This window comes from Falco punctatus (genome assembly GCF_963210335.1).
Source record: "Falco punctatus genome assembly, chromosome: 9".
NCBI lineage: Eukaryota > Metazoa > Chordata > Aves > Falconiformes > Falconidae > Falco > Falco punctatus.
The window spans coordinates 14922598-14937913 of record NC_137589.1 but is presented as its reverse complement, the minus strand read 5'-3'; the positions used below and the strand labels follow the sequence as shown (position 1 = coordinate 14937913).

Below are 15316 nucleotides of genomic sequence, written 5' to 3'. Positions count from 1 at the left end.
AGAGAGGATGCATGTGATGACAGGCTTACTTTCCTGGAGGAGAATGTAAGGGGATTAATCTTGCACAATTGACCCTTATAAAGACTGTTATTTCTGAGAAGTGAATTAGCTTTATCATTTCTGTTCTTATTTTACTCTGAAAGATTTTTGGGGGCACCTGAAGGTCTGAAATTTTCTGTTGAACATTTCTCATTTGTGTGATTCTCCCATACGTAAGAAGCAGAAAACAAATCAGTTTATCCTAAACCTTATTGGATACAGTAGCTCGGCAAAGATGAATGCAAAGAGGTATTAGCCTTCTCAGATGTTGCTAGCCTAAAGGATAAACATTGCTCCAGTGTGGTCACTGGTACCTGCAATCTGATTAAGTGTAGGTCTGTTAAAGTGAAGTGGTGTTAACTTTGTCTTTATCTAGGAACTAAATAGCTCTAGATCTCCTGAAGTTGCTTGTGTGCTTCTAGGCTGGTCTATGCCTTGTTTTGATCTCAACAGCTCTTTGGGCACTTTATTTGTCTTTAATGACAGTTATACAGTTCTACTGGGCAAATTCTCCTTGTTTTTCCAGATATGGTTCCCACCACCGGGAATGTGTCCTTGACTGTCCTGGCCTCCCAGGCTTCTCGGTTGTCAGGGTAAAGCTGGTATCCCCAATGCTGGTGTGGGATCCCAGGAAGGAAAAACCGCAAAGGGGAGAGAGGAGTTAGGAAGGAGGGCTCCCCAACTCTCTTTGTGGGGGGATGAGTCAAAGAGTGGCTGGAGGAAACTGCTGTGAAGTATGAGCAGGGTGGGTGATTTGTTGAGAGAAAGATGAGGGAAAGCAAAGTTTTCAAAGGGCAAGTACTTACAAAGATTAAATGTTACAGAGCTTGATCTGCAGCTGGTAAACAGGAAAATGCCAGGGTGATATTTCTGATGTGGAACTCTCTGAAGATTAACAGTAATTAAAGCTGAGTTTAGTCTGCTTGGGGCTTTTTATTCCCCTCAGGGTCCACATGCTTAGCCATTAGTGTTAAGAATAAAGTATATTATACCATTTTTAAATACTTTTTTTTCATACAAAAGCTCTGGTAGATTACAGATAGATTATGATGGATTATGTACTGTGTAATCATAGTTGCTCCAGAGTTACTCTGTTCCTCTGAATGTTATGGTACTTCTTTTTAACTGCATCTCTCACTTACAATCACATGTATTTATGATATATCATGTTTAAACTTCTCCACACGAACTACTGCAAAGTCACTAACATCAGTTAGAGTGGTAACGTGAGTGAGTCACAGACCAGTTGGGTATCTGTTGACAAAACTCTTTTGCTGTAGACCTGCTTTGGAGCAGGTTTTTTCCTGTTTTGTTTTGTTGTTAGGGTTTTTTCCCTTTTCCTGCTTCCTACTCTTTCTTCTTACAAGAATATTTACATTAAGAAAGAACAAAACAGTGTCTGGAAGATGCTTTTCTATGCATGGTGGCTTGTACTTGCGATATAGAATTCATACAGTTGCATACTTGCTTTATGTATGTGTAAAATTGTGACCTTCATGCTCTCAATGAGCAGCGATTGGGTCAGTTCATCTCCTTCACCTGGGCCCTGATGAGATTACAGCTGAGTCTGTGTGCACTTCCCACCCCCCACCCCCCCCCACCCCCCTCCAGAGTATGAGGAAATAAAACTGCTATCCTGGGCACAGCTTTGTGGCTTATACACAACAAGCAATCACGAGGCGTATTGGAAGACTAAATCAAGGGAAGAGGATTGTAGACTAAATCACTGTATTAGCATAGTATTGCATATGTATATATGCTAGCACCATCTAGCAGTTTTCTAAGGTAATGTCTGTAATAACAAAACATAAAATGTGATTTTCATTTAACAAGAAGTAAAGCGATGAGTGAGAAGGAAAGAGAAAAGAGAAATACAGAAGGAAGAAAATTGTCCTGGTGGTAGACTTACTTTACTTGGGAAAGTAAGCCATTTTGGAATGGTTTCCTGAAGTGGCAGCTATTCAGTGATTCTTGAGAGCACAGAGAAATGCAGATTCTGTAAAACACTATTGTGGTGGGTTGACCCTGGCTGGATACTAGGTGCCCACTAAAGCTGCTGTGTCGCTTTCTTCCTCAGCTGAACAGGGGAAGGAAAATACAATGAAAAGCTTGTAGGTAGAGAAGGATGGGGAGAGATCATTCACCAATTACTATCAATTAAGTTTTGCTGATAAGCAAGGTCATACCACTGAAGTATTTATAGTTCTCAGTGTCTCTTTGTCCATTTTGCTGTCTTCCATGTGATGACTGTGACAATTCAAGTAGAAGGAAGGTGGCATTCTGAGCTGCAAACAGTGTAAAGCTGAAGTTTCAGTGACCAGGTCCCTTCTGGAAGTGCAGTGGAGTCTTCCTGAAACCCTGTGTCTCTAGTAAAACTGTTGAGAGATGCAGATTGATGACACACCTCATCTAATGAATGGCTATCTGCTTCTTCCCAGCCTTCCCCCGGGTGATATCCTGTCCTACATGTGCAATGGTGCTTGGTTCCAAGAGCTTAACTGGCAGAAAATTAACCTCATAGGAACCATTTTCCCCTGTGAAGAACATCAGTGTGCCCAGCAGATATGCTCTGTGTATCGGACCCATTAGCCTACAATTATCTGATGGTGGGGAGGGACATCAGTGGATGGGCTTTAGGCAGTTTTGAATCAAAAAAGAAATGCACAAATCATTGCATGCGACATGAAATGTGAGATGAGACCTATGAGAAATAAAAAGGCTGTGATTTTTTTTTTTTTTCTAAACCTGTAATACCCCTGGGATTCACCCTGTTCTCACTGCATAATACAGTCAAGTAAAGGGTAGAGAAATAGCTCAATAGCTGCTGGTATCTAAAGTTAAGGATGCAAATGCTATAAGTATTAGGTTGCAAGACAAGGCTGTGTAAAGTATAAGGTATGGCTGTCATTGTTTTGGAAGCAGAAGGTAAACACAATTAAAGAAATAAACAAACCTGCCTACATAGTATCAGATTAAAAAATCCCACAACACCAAAACATTATTTCATCATAACAAACAAAACCCATTATTTTATCATAACAAAACTAAATTGCCACTAGCTTTAAAAAAAAACCAACAAACCAACCAAAAATTAACAACCCCAAAAAAAACCCAAATGAAAAAACCCAAGCCAAAATAGCACACCACCCAAATGAAAAAAAACCAAACAAACCCCAAACAGGCAGTTTTTAAGATCTCTGTAAGTCAGTTTCCTCAACTTATTTCCAAACAGGCAATTCAGGACCTCAGTGGCTGTCGCTTTGAACATTTAAATCACTAAGCCCTTATCAGTGTGGAGTAAAGTAACTTTTATTCTAGCAGATTTATTTGAATTCAGCAAAACCCATTAGCACAGTGTCACTTTCCCCAAAGTTAGTGTACCTGTTGCGTACTCCTAGTCTTTCTTTTTGGGGTGGGAGAGGCTTTGCTTTTGGGCCATCCTCCCTAAAACTTAACCTAATTGTTTTGCAACAGACTGTAGCCTATCACTTAGTTGCACTGCTGGCCAGGGGCCAGAGCTCCTAGCACTGTGCTTTTAATGATCTTGTCTGTGATGTTGCCTTCATTCTTATGGGTTTATCCAAGAAAGCACGGTATAGCTACTGTGCTCTGATTTTGGTTGTCCGTTGGCCATTTCACTTGAGTGTTAATAGAATTTTTGGTTTTGAAGGAAACTATGAGTTTAGGTGTCTTTCTGTATTCTTCCAGTCAGTGTCTTGGGTGGGGTTGTAAGCTGAGAAAAACAAACAGCAATGGGTGTTTTTACAAAGGGTGGGTGTTAGGCAGGGGGCATTAGGTTTTACTTAGCTGTGTAGCTATGTCCCTTGGTAGTTTGGGGCATCTTGTCATTGTCATCTGTACTGATGTCTTTTGTTTCTGTAAGCGGGCACAGATAAAACATGTTCTTCCCTTGCAAAGTGCTAGAAAGGGTAGCAGCAAACAAAGGAACTGCATTGGTGTGCTTTGTCTTTTGGGCCAGGGTAGGAGCACGAGTGATGTCTCTACGTTGTTTTTTTGTTTTTTTTTTTCTCAGGCTGAATTGTGGTAACTTTTGGGACATGGATGTTAGAACCTTGAGTCTATCCCAAAACAAGGGCTGTGATCCCATTCATTACTCTCAAAAGGAAGAGAACTTCTCACACTCAACCTGATTATTCTGCTCTGTGTTCCTGTGGTCCCTACAGGTAACTGTTGCCTTTTCTAACACGTTGTCATAAAGCAGTATCTTGTCAACAGTGAAGAATGAAAGTCAAAGCCTGCAGCTTCAAAAACGTGATCATTGTTTATATTTCCAGATTCTCATGTCTGACCTCTGCATCTTCCAAGATTGCTCAAACATACTAGATGATATATTGCTATTACTTCGCTTAGTGCAAATGAAAATGGGGCAAGCTTCCAATTCCTGAATTGAAATAGGCTGTGAGGGAGACTTCTTTTTTCTTTTTTTTTTTTTCTTGTGGCATCTTAGTCCGTGTGGGAAAATGAAAAATTACATATGTCAAATCTGAATAGGAATTGGAAACAGATTGTCATCCTAAGGTGTTCTTGCTTTTGAGACCACCTGGTTTTGTCATACCTGCGGTTAAATTCTGACATCAGGTATAATTCATTGTTTAGACCTTATAAGATTATAAGAGGCGGAAAAAAACATTTCTTTCTCTGAGTTGTGAAATGACATCATGATGCCTTTCTAGATATTCTTGACTGGAAAGGGAATAGACTCAAAGATCTTCTGGTATCCAGGAGAACCAAAGTGGCTTAGCCAATAAACTTACACCCAGGTATCAGATTAACCCAGGGTCTACAATCAGCTCTAAATATTCCTCTGCTATCTTAGTCTGAGGAAAACAAATGCAATTTACTTGGCACGTTCTGATTCACTGTACACACTTGTGCTCTCTCTTGTGGAAAAGATTTATTAGGTTAAGGGAAATTATCTGAGTTTGCATTGCTTATATAGTCTTGAGTTCTGTTCCAAGTAACTTCCAAAAACCTAATGAATTTTCCTGATATATCAGTTGCACATACTCTGCCTCTTGTGTGGAATTGCAGTGACTTGCTGTTAATTCACAGGCCAAAGCTTGTTGTGAGAGAAAAGGGGTCCTATACTGTGGAGCACAAGATTGGGGCCCCTGGAAATCTGGAATCAGTTTCCACATCTCTGTGTGATGTGATGCTGATATATTACATTACTTTGCCTGGACCTCATTGCTGTAGTGAGGATAAGATTATTTTTTTTTTGGTCTTGACTGCTTAATTTATCAAAAAGTTTGGACCGTGAAAGAAGCATTGGAGTAAGCTGCCCCAGCATTAAGCAATTTCATGCCTGTGAACAGTCACTATTTATAGAGTGACAATGTGCACTTGCAGCCCAGAAAGCTGTCTCCTGGCCTGAACCAAAGGAAGCTTGGCCAGCAGGTTGAGGGAGGTGATTCTCTTCCTCCACTCTGCTCTAGCGAGACACCCGCCACCCCACCCCCCGCGGTACTGCACCCAGCTGTGGAGTCCTCAGCAGTACTAGGTTGTAGCTGGAGTTCTTCAGAGCTGCCAGTGCTCAGTCCGAGTTCTTACCTTGGGTATCTTAACTGTCAGTCTGTGCACTGGTGGTTCCTCTCTGAACTGAAAATTACCTCTGTTATTGGAGCAATGATACTGGCTCTTTCTAAGCTCCATGAGGTGATGGTAAACACGTAGGAAAACATGAGGTAAAAACTTCCTGGCGGTTTTCCACATGCCACTGAACTTTTCAAACTTGCTATTCCTCATGCCCTGTAGCCCCATTTTCATGGTTTTACTTCCCGGCTCCTGCAAAACAGTCCTCTGGAGCCTCTACTGCCTTTCTAGATAAAGAAGGAAATCTGAAACCAGACACAGTGTCCTTTTGCTGGTGCTAAACTACAAATTTCTAGCGTCTAGGCAGATAACCCATTTATCTCTAGTTGCACAACATACTACTTTCTCACCTTCTACTCCACAATTAGAAGGAAAACCAAAGAAGCAAAGCAAACTCTAAGTAGGAACAGTAAATGGAGTTAAAATGTATCAATAAAATATTTCATAAAATGGAGTCTCGCTGTGCAATGAGTCACTTGCTTGTGATGATGTGAACTGCTTTGCCAGCCTTCCCAGCTCTTTTTGCTCTCCATAACCTCCAGTTTAGTTGCTGCCTGGTTTACCTTTGCTCTCCTCCAGCTGCCTGGTTTACCTTTGCTCTCCTCCAACTTGACAGTCTCTAGGGTGAGTTTATAACAATCAGCTGAGTGAAGAGGAGGAATAGGAGAGCCACTGGCCTGTATCACTGGAATAATTTTGACATGCTGGAAATTGGCATCGTTACACTTGCATTAACTACTTAGATAGACGCACAATTACATGCAATAGGAAGATAAGTATGTACATGAGAATAAAATTGTTCAGGCAATGTCAGAGGAGAACAGAGATGTCACTTGGTGAAAGAATGACTTCCTGTAAAAGCTTTCTTTTTTTCCAGATAGCCCATTAACAAGGTCAACTTTGGAAACTGGGAGGGACAGAGTAAAGAGGGAAGGGGAGGTGGCAGGGAACAGTACAGACATTTTTCCAATGCAGACAGGAAATTCAGTCTTAAAATAATCAGTGTGACCTGTGGCCTGAAGATTCCTTGGAGGTTTATGAATGACCCTGCAGTAGCTTAGTGTCAGGGAGTGACTAGAAGGACCCACATGGCAAATGCCATGATAGCTAACAGATGAGTGAGCTAATCCTTTGCATAGGGTAGTTTTTATTAATACTCACTGTAAAATGAAAAAAAAAGTAATGCATTTAGTGTTCAATACATCTGGGCCACAGCTTGGGGTGAAATGCTCTCTTATTACCTACTGAGCAGAAGTGAAAAGACTCATCAGTGTTGCATTTTGAAGACATTTAGATGAACAGTTGCTGTGAGACTGCACAGATGGTTTCACAGTATACTAGTGTTACAGCTGCAACTTCAGCCTGTGCCTTCAGACACTCAGGCTCCAGGGGAGTCTGAGGGCTGTCAGTGTAGGATGAGCACCAATCCACTCAGAGGGGACCGATGGTTAAAAGCTTAGGAAGCTGGGATAATGGGACACATGGGCAACTGGAAGATCCATTAGAGGACGACTGTATGCCACAGGACCGTTAAAAACATTGTCTTCCAGTAGGCTTTGCATCTTTGGCATTTAAAATTTTTTCTGGGTTCATGCTCTTCATTGAGTAGATACATTATAATGGTATGAATATTTGACAAACTTTGCTTTCTGGCTTTGCAAAAGCAAAACGGAGCTGAGACAATTGGTACTTACAATGTAATATTTCACAAAATGCACATGGTTGCTTTCCCTGTTTTTTAATGATTTATTAATGGAAGAGTTTAAAGCTATATCCTTACTGGACAGCTGCTGCCGTAAGTTCGACTGGTTATTTACATTGAATTTTGTGATTAAAGCAATAACTGCTTTCCAGCAGTTTCCTAGAGACGTGTTGCTGGAAGGGAAGGCCATAAGGGTCTGATCAGACTGTCTCACAACACAGACCAAAGGGTATCTCCTGGTAATCTCTGCATGAAACCATAATTCCTGCTTTGACTAGAGTACTTATCTTAAAAGAACAGTTTTTTTAGTATGCTGGTAAATAATAAAAGATGTGAATAGTGTTCCCTAGAGTGGAACACTTACATGCACAGCTATCTTACTCTAGTTTCCCTGAATACTAATGCAGACGTTCCTGTTGCTGAGGGGAGGAGAAAGACATGCAAAATAAGCATGAGGTTTAGAGGTGCATACCTTTAAGCACATGAGCGGGGGTTATCAGAGTTGATGGAATTATTTGTGGTTTTAAACCACATATTCTTAAAATTCCAGCTGAATGGGGGATAGGGTGGTTGGTGTATAAAAAGCTTCATAATGTTGGGAGGACACAAGCAAAAAGGAATAATCTGAATTACCTTCTAGAGTAGAAAGGTTCTCTTTGGTGGAGGCTCTCACACCATCTATTTTACAAATACTTTTCTGCAAAAGTTTATATGACTCTTTCAGCTGGTGCTATTAAGCAGATAGGTGATGCATTTTAAACATTGAGGAAACTATTCAGAAATGGAGAAAAAAGTGAGAGAGACAACGTTTAAAAGAAACCAGAAAACTTTACTGGGACTTCAGATATCGCTGGTTAGAGGAAAAGAAGAATAGTCAATTTTCCAGTGTCCTTTGTCTGGCTGCTATTGTGCCCCAGAAAACTCCAAAAAAACATATATCTTGTCTGGGACTGTGTAATTCTCTGAGGTTTTCACATGGAGGCATGAATATTTTGAGATATGCATTGAATTAAAAATCTAAACATTAATTAAATGGAAACAGTCTGTTCTGTGCATTCTCTGTTGTATCTTGAAGTAGATACTTCCCCTTTTATGTAATCTTTAACTGAGTTTGTATTGCTTGAGGGTGGTCATAAGGTGCATCATCCTTAACCAGTTAAATATTTTAAAACTAATGGCAAAATAAATAAAATTAACTAAGTTCCACTTCCATGCTCCTGCAATAGTTAAGGGAAGAATAACCTCTCCAAACATGCTTTGAACAGCTGTTCATCAGACTTGTGAGCAACTACAAGCAAACTGAGACTATTGAAGCATGCTGTAAAAGTATAGAGATAATTTCTAGGCATGTTTGAGATATGCATTTTCAGTTAAATACATAATTTTGACTGCTTTCATTGAAGTATCAATCTTGAAAGAGTAAATTTCTCCAATCTCCTGTTTTTGTGAAATTGTCCAGCATGATGGTCGTTGTCAAATATTTTGCAAATATTGATTGTTGATAGCATACAGTATATTTGGGTGAGATATTATTTGCAAATACTATTATTGTTAACTCAGTTTCTATGGTAATAGGAGGGACAAATGTCATCACCACTACTACTTGGAAATGAACTGCATCCTTTAAATACTCTGCTATTCTATGCCTTTGTCTATAAGTTAAGATCCAGGACTTGTCATGACTAATGAATGTATAGTGCACAAAAGTGGAGCTGGGTTTAAGCTGTAGTAGAAAGGGAAAACATTTTTAATTTACCGCACCCCCCACTCCCCCCCACCCCTTCCTTGTATCTCATTTGGAAGATTCTGTAACTGCTGTTTGTTTCTTTGCCTCTCAATGCTTGCAGTGTTTTCTTTTTACTAGTTTTGTGGCACTTTAGTTGGGGTCTCATGAGCAAGCTGGGCCTGCCTCAGTGTACACCAACCATTGACCCTGTGACCAGGAGAAGCACTGACAAGACTCTAAAGGCAATCAGTCTGCAGAAATGGGTTCAGAAGGAAGAAGAATTAGCATAATTTTTGTGATGGGAAATTATGCCTCACAAATTCATCTTTTTTTGTTGTTGTTGTTTGAGTAGCCAAAAAGCAAGTCAATCAGGGCAATCCCAGTGATGCAGATTACCTTAACATTGAAAAGAATGCCTGGCAGTTAATTTTCACTAAAGGAGCTTCAAGGAATGAAGCTGCCCGCTGAATTGCCATAAGCTGCATGTCCTTGACCTTGAATGGAAAAATAATTGGTTAAAAAGTGGAAAGGACATAGAAATGGATGGTCAGTTTTCAAAGTGGAGAAGCATTGGTGTCATTAGGGACGCTTTTATTTGAGTTAGTGTTAACCACCATATAATCTTGAAAACGATGGTGGCCAAAATAATCTTGAAAATTGAATGAATAGACAGGTGACAGTTTATTGACGGTCTTAAGAATGTCAAGACGATAACTACAAAGGCCAGCTTCAAAGAGTTGCAGAGAGATCTTATGAGCTGAAGTAATTGAGTGAAAGAAATGACAGGTGAAACTCTTGTGTAGATAAATGTAAAGTGAAGCACATAAAAGAAGAATAATCCTATCAGAACATATGAAATGATGTCTTCTGAGATGTCTGTTTCCAGTTAGGAATCAGATTTTAGCATCCTGCTATGTGGTGTGGTGAAAATATTAGTTTAATTTTCAGTACTATCCTAAAAAGCAAATAATATGCTATGTATATTATGGAAGAAATGGAGCATATCAAAATCACCCATAATACTGTACGTATTCCTGGTGTTCTCTCATCAACATTGCAATAGACTTCTGGCTATAACTTGAAAAGATACGTAAGAGGGCATTGAGGAGGTCCTGAAACTTCTGCACAATCAATGATGCAGAGAAAGATTCTTTGGGTTAGAGGTGGCTGAGCAAGAATGTAATGAAGAGGTATAAATGGGGTAGGGTTTTTCACTTTTTTTTTTTCCTCCTCAATACGAGAATTTAAGTTATGTCAAGTAAAATCAGAAGTTGGTCAGTCCTGCACTGATAAAAAGCAGTACATCGCACAACATGCAGAATGTTCTGAGTGCTGAAAGCTTATGTGAATTCAGGAAAGCAATGGAACAAATTCACTGAGGATTTGTAAATATCAAGACAATGCTTCTGGCTCCAGAAATCTCTGAACTGCAATTTGCTGGAGACTGAAAGAGTATTTTGGGGTAATAACACCACATTTGTCCTGCCTATGTAGTTGTTATTCTGTGATGTACTCTACTACCAGACAGGCTGGGTTGGGCTACCAGACATGGTAGGTCTTTGGACTGATCTATGTTATATCTGGATGTATATTAAAAAAAAGCAAAGTGCTCTGACTTTTACTTTGTCCCTTCCCCTTGTAAAAAGTCCCTATGTACCAAAGAATAAGAAAAAAGCAAAATCTCTGGCTGATTTAAGGAGAACATATTGTTCCGTTTGTTATGCCCGTTCTTTTGGAGCGTTGCCAAATGAAGAACAATGTGAACAATGGAAAAGGCTGACTCCGATGATTTTTCTCCTTTAAAAAAAATACACTTCTGAAAGCTCGTAAGCATTCCTGCTTTGCTGGCTATACTGGCAAATGCTATCTTTAATGGAGCATGGATTAGTGTTTCACAGATTTGAATTTAAAATTAAAACCTGAAAAGGTAATTTCTTCGGTCTAACCCACAAGGAAATGGTGTTTTGTTCAGTATGCTGGAGCAGTCTTTTTGTGAAAGCATAGCTAATCTGAAATACAATATGTCTTTTATTTCCCATTCCCTCTGCTAACCATTCTGTTAGGTTGTCCATCCTTTTACATTATTAGCGTGCTGAGAAAAAAAAAACACCTCACATTTAATTGTACAAGGGAGATGATGTGCACACAGTCACTTCCTCCAAGAAATTAAATTATTCCTATTCCTACTTTTGTTTGCTTCTTCAAGACCGTTTCTCCTTTGTATAAAAAGCCTTGTGTATGTGTTTGATTGGAACTTACCAGTGACTTCAGAGGTTCACAGTCCACCTGACCATTGACCTTGTATATGAGCAAAGCATATTTGATCCTCACTGTGCTCTGAGCCTGCTGGGACCAAGGAGCAATTTCTTATTGTATATTATTATTAAGCAGGGCACTTTTTGCTAACATGGCAGAATGGTTGCCCTTCATCCTCAGCAAAAAAGGTCATCTGAGATAAAACGGGGGAAAATACTCGTTAGAGGCAGGCATTGGCTGAACAGAAGTTTTGCAGTGGTAGAAGCTTGGCTTTTCATTAAATTTCAGTAGTACGTATCCAGTTCTTTCTGCTGAGCTCATACCTCTATGCTGTTGTTGGCACAGCTGGGAGACAACAATATTCTCGGTCTCCTCAGTTTATATTTTGTGATTTGGCTGGAGGAATCACTACAAATGAATTAATGAAGATCTGAACATTTCTTTTCTCCGATATTTCTAAGTTTGCAGAGCAAGGGAAAAAAAACAAGAAAACCTGGGAATTATTATTATTTATTACTATTATTATTAACATTGCTTTCCAGACAGCAAACATTTGTCCTATTGGAGGGACAGCCTGTCCTTGTCTTCTCTGAATCCTTAGTGGGATTTGTGAATTTCCTTGGAATTAATTCCATGTTTAAGAGGGTTTTTTGTTTCTGTGAACAAGCAGGAGTGCTTTCCAAGCTACCCAGCAATGAACAGTTGTATAGTAAGTGCTGTGGAGAAGCTTATTTCAGAGAATTTCACTTCTTATAATTTTTCCTCTGTTTTTCTGTCTTCCTTTTATGCTTTCCTTTACCTGTTTATGATTCAGAATATATAGGCAGGTAGCTTTTAAACCTGTATGTACTGTAAGTAAGTATGTACTTATAAGGTCTTGTTTTTTCACAAAAATGTTAGCTATGTTTTACCAAAGAATTAATAAAATGAAAGAAAGAGAGGGAGCGAGAGAAAGGATTATCAAGTTTTATGCTAAAGTTGACTACACCTTAAGTTTGGGGAATGTGTGGCAGTCGAGGTAAGCTGAAATGGATACTTCCCTTGCTAGATGTTTTTTCATTGTGTGCATATCATTGATTCCAATGACTGCAAGAGTAATTATTTCTTTGTTTGCCAGGAACATTAAAATTGCTATGGTTTCTAAAGAAAATGTGCTCAGACTTCTTGCAAGTGAGTATACAAGAGGCTATTACAGTTATCTTTTTAACTGGAATTATTTTAAGAAACAGTGGTACACAGTAATTAACCCTTTGTGCTTGAGGATGCACATCATAGTCTCAATCAATGGGCACTTAAAGAACAAAGGAGCAAGGGATGAGCCGTTTCAGGATTCATTTCTGAAAAGCATCTAGTTAAGCTGCTGGCATCGTCAATAATAGTCATCTTTCAATAGTGTATTGGATTTCTCAGACCATCATCTTATGTGTTACGTCAATAAAATACTTGGGTTTACTCACTTTGTAAAATATGTGGGTGAAGTTATAAATTGGAAGAGAGGGGCGCCATATCTGCCACTGGAGACAACTCTGTTCTAAGTGGCAGGTGCTTTGCGGACTTTCCTGATTTACAGCCTTGCCTGAAACCCGGCCTCCACAGGCTTCCACGTAACTGCTAATGTCACCCCCTCTTAATTTGCTGCACAGGTAACTTCCCGTTTCTGTTCCCCTGAGCAAAGTAGTGACTTGTGCAAATACCTTTCAATTATTATTTTTAAGCTGAAAAAAATGAGACCGAGACATTTCAATTCAAAGCTGAAAACGGTTTTGAAAATTTCCAAGTGAGTGTATTAGCTTGCTTCAGCAGTCCTGAATTGGAAAGCATGCAAAACTGATGCTGAAATGCTCTCAGGACTTCAAAACAGGCAGGCTGTGCTCTACACAGAAATACACCCAACGTTGTTTAAGTCCAAGTTAACTGAAGTCAATGAAGAGACTTCCATGACTGGTTTCATGGAGATGTATGCAATAATTTCTCTGCTTCTGGTACTGGTAAATAAACAATTATCTAAAAAGCAACACAGACTTCTGGAAAATTCACCCAGCTTTAGTGCAGAAGTATGAGATCCTAATTTAAAAATAAAAAGATATTTAAAAGATATTTTCCGTTACATTTTAATCAAACTCCCAAACCCAGGTACTTTTCTGTGGGGTTTAAAAATATTTTTTTATAATATAAGTATCTGTAAGCAGACTTCCCTGTTGATTGCATGTGGTCTGTTAGGAGCACAATGGATTTCTTATGTGGTTAAGTCTGCTGGATGCAAATGTGGAGAGAACCTTAATTTTTACTGTTTCTTCTAAATCACTACTGGTGTTGGTAGTTGCACATCCTTATTTACAATTCTCTAGAGCTCAGTTTTTCCAGAGAAAGAATGAGTAAAGAAATAAAAAGCCTCATGGCTTGGCTGAAGTTTCTTAATGCATTGTGTACACACGTGTTTGATATATCGACAAGACACATTTTCATGTCTGGCAACAGTACACTTTAGGACCATGTTTGCAGTGACAAAATTTCTAGTTTGATAAAATGAGAACAATGAGCTTAAATAAGAGGAAAGAATGGGCAGGAAATGCAGGTTTTGAAGAGCATGTATCTTTTTAAGCTGAGTAGATTTTTCTCTGTGCATCTCAGTGCTTCATAAAGCTCTCCAGCGAAACCTGGTGCTGCTTTGAATGGCAAAGGATAGAATGGAAGCTGTACATTCATGAGGCCACTCAATATTGGACTATTAAATTACTTGATTTAATTTAGGGCAATGAAAAAAATCATTGACAAGTTTTCTCTGCTATTAAGAGGTAAAGAAATGGTTAGAGTTCTAATGCCTCTTGAAATTTAACTAATTGTTGGCAAAATGTTTACTTGGGATCTGAGATTTTTCTGCATTGGGATTTAAATTGTGAGACTTTACCTGCTGATGCTGTTGTCTTAGACCTGAAATCCTGCTGGATAAACAAATTCCTTTTACAGATCAGATGCATCTTGCACTTGACTGCACCAGTGGTTCAGATAATGACTTTGATAGGGGATTTAATTGTGTCTTAATGTAAATTGCAACTGGGGATTCTTTTCTCTTCATTGGGTCATTTATACTGCGTAGTTAAGCTAAATAATAAAATGTTGATTATCTATCAGACAGGAACTCAGGTGATGCTGACTGGAGTGGGTTAGGAGAGCTTCCATAAGAGTATGTTGGGTTTAGGGGACATTTGCGTGGGTTTCTTTTGTTTGGTGTAGTTTGTGAGAAAGCCTGTGCTTGTCTCAGGGGAAACGATTAGGTAGAACAATCAGGGCTCCTCTGGTCAGGGCCTTCACTTGGACAGTGAGAAATCCAAAATGTCTGTGGTAAGAACTAGAGAGACTTGAACCTGGATCCTAAATAATACTGTCTATTCTGATTAACTCCTCTAGAGTGCATATGCTTCCGTAATTATGAAACTCTACTAAAGGTCTTGGTCTTAACACGGAAAATTCAGTTTGCACAGAAAAGCTTCAAAAATATTAAACCTTTCCTGTCAGATTTACTCAGCACTCTGAAAACTGACTTGAATTTTAAATGATACTAATAATCTCCAGACAAATCCTGAGAAGTGTTATTTTCAGTTTCAGTATATGCTGGGGGCTGAGCAGCTGGAAAGCAGCTTGGCAGAGAAGACCCTGGGGGTTCTGGTCAAGCAAGCTTGAACATGAACCAGGAATGTGGCCGGATGGCAAAGAAGACTAATGGTAGCCTGGGCTGCATTAGGAGGGTTGTCAGCAGGTAGAGGGAGGTGATCCTTCCCTTCTGCTCAGCACTGGTGAGGCCACACCTGGAGTAATGTGTCCAGTTCTGGGCTCCCTAGTGGAAGAGAGACATGGAGCTACTGAAGAGAGTGCCAACAAAGAGCAATATGAAGATGGTGAAGGGACTGGAGCACTTCTTCTGTGAGGAAAGGCTGAGAGGGCTGGGACTGCTCAGCCTGGAGAACAGAAGGCTTGGGAAA

The 15316-nt window shown here is 39.5% G+C and overlaps 1 protein-coding gene across 1 annotated transcript in view; it reads left to right on the top strand.

Annotated features, from left to right (window-relative positions):
* The window catches only part of LOC308069786 (uncharacterized protein), a 72982-nt gene that overhangs the window by 13708 nt on the left and 43958 nt on the right, over nucleotides 1-15316 (top strand). The gene's annotated exons all lie outside the window — the stretch shown is intronic.